Source organism: Porites lutea, chromosome 3 (assembly GCF_958299795.1).
Source record: "Porites lutea chromosome 3, jaPorLute2.1, whole genome shotgun sequence".
In the NCBI taxonomy this organism is placed as follows: domain Eukaryota; kingdom Metazoa; phylum Cnidaria; class Anthozoa; order Scleractinia; family Poritidae; genus Porites; species Porites lutea.
The window spans coordinates 43,418,985-43,421,492 of NC_133203.1; positions in this window are offsets into that span (position 1 = coordinate 43,418,985).

Below are 2,508 nucleotides of genomic sequence, written 5' to 3' on the forward strand. Positions count from 1 at the left end.
CTAAAATTGCTTTTTGGTCTGTTTTACTTATTGCGGGTTTGAGACGTTCTAAGTTCCAAGTATTATTGTGACTTGATTTTAGAGGCTAAAGGGGATTCAGGAAAGATCTGGAAGGCGGTGAATGAGGTGTCTTCGCGCAAGACTAAATCCTCGAGCCCACAATGTATCGTAGTTGATGGTGTTGAACACACCACCCCAGCCTCTATTGCATCCGTGCTCAACTGTTATTTCTCATCCATTGGCAGAAGTCTTGCAAATAAAATATCAGCTGCTGCTATGTTCCCAGTCAGATCGGCCACGATGCTACAGTCTTTCTCGCTTGACGAAGTTGATGAGAAAACAGTACTCAAGCATCTGCTTTCTCTAAAGACAAATAAAGCTATTGGCTTGGACAACATCAGTGCGAGACTTTTAAAGTATGGCGCGCGTGCTATTTGTCCCTCGATCACCAAGTTACTGAATCTCTCTATTCGCACTGGCGATTTTCCTGAAATATGGAAATGCTCGAAAGTGGCTGCACTTTTCAAAACTGGAGATAGGAGAGATGCGTCAAATTATCGCCCAATTTCTATTCTGCCAACAATGAGTAAAATTCTGGAAAAAGTCGTCCATTCCCAATTCTATGACTTTCTGAATTCAAATAATCTCCTTTCAAGCAAACAATTTGGCTTCCGTCCCAAACTGTCTACAACATCGGCTCTCACCAGTTTTGCAGATGAGGTCCTATTGCATATGGAGAGTGGAGAACTGTGCGGTGCAGTGTTCCTAGATCTGACCAAGGCATTCGATACCGTTGACCATACGATCTTGCTATCTAAATTGTCGGCTATCAATGTCTCGCCCAGCACTCTACAGTGGTTCAAGTCTTACCTGAATCATCGTAAACAGCGGACTGCCTGTAGCGATGCTGTGTCTGACCCTCTCCCGATGACCTTTGGGGTACCACAGGGGAGCATTCTAGGACCGCTTCTCTTCTTGGTTTATATTAATGACCTTCCGCTGGTTATAAAGAATTGCGAAGTGACTTTGTATGCTGATGACACGGTCCTGTACTACTTTGCTAAAGAGCCACACCTGTTAGAAGAGGCACTAAATGATGATCTCTTGAAAGTTGCCCAGTGGTTACATGGAAATAAGTTAACTTTAAATCTTACTAAGACGAAATCCATGATTATAGGCAGTAATAGGAAACTTGTTGGTATTTCCTCTTTCACGTTATCTATTTTTGACACTGATATAAATTCTGTAAGTAGTTTTAAATATTTGGGAGTTATGTTGTCTTCAACTTTCACATGGTCCGACCATATTGAGTATATTTCATGTAAGGTTAATAAAAACCTTGGTCTTCTACGTAGGATTAAGTATTATTTACCTTATGATGCCCGGTTACTTTTTTATAATAGCTTAGTGCTACCTATTTTTGATTATGCTGATTTAGTCTGGGGTGACAAGGACAATGTCTCACTTATGAAGGAATTGCAAATTCTCCAAAACAAAGCAGCTAAGTTGATATTAGATAGATCACCTCACTCCTCATCCACCGATGCATTGATTGTCTTGAGATGGCTGAATCTTGAAGAACGTAGGAAATGTCATCGATGTATATATGCATACAAGTGTATTAATGGCCAACTTAATCATTCTTTGGACATTGTAAGAAAGAGTGATATACATTCCTACAATACGCGCAATAACGATACTATCAAGCTCCCCAAAATTAAATATAATTGGGGAAAACAACGTTCGCGGTACCACTGTTTCAAAGACTTTAATGAATTAGAGAGAACTGTAAGAAACTCAGCAAGTTTTCCAATTTTTAAGAAGTGTCTTTTTTCTGCTTTTTATAATTGAGTACTTGTAGTGTGTATGTTTTGATTATTTCTGTAACTGGATTTTAGCATTATTTTATTTTTATTATTATTATTATTATTATTATTTTTTTTTTTTTTTTTTTTTTCATATATATCGATTTTAGCTTAACCTTTTTATATTTTAATTGTATTATATAATATACATCTCGTAATTAGGACCTCTATGTAAACCACTCTTGTGATGGAGCATCCTATTAAAAGATTGTTATTATTATTAAGTTCAACGTTTGAGCCAAAAGATGATCTTAACTAAATTAGGGTTGACCCAAATTCAAGTTTGGTTCGATCATCTCATTAAAAGTTAATTTGATGTTTTGCATGGGTTTTAATCAGTTTGACCAATTTTACATTATAACGTAAAACTTGGAGTGTTTCTTTTCCTCAAATTTTCAGGGATTCTAAATTAATTTTGGCCCACTACAAACATTACACTTTTATAATTATTTTTAATGCACTACTGGACTGAATGTAACTTGACATGACCGGCTCTATATTTGTTTTCCACTTTGGTAAATAAAGGTGAAACGTCCATTCATTATTTAATAGAGAAAACATATCACTCATCACTTCCATGAATGTTCAACCAAGAGAGTGGGGCTGGAGGGGAGGGCTTTAACCTCCACCCCCCTCTCCTCAA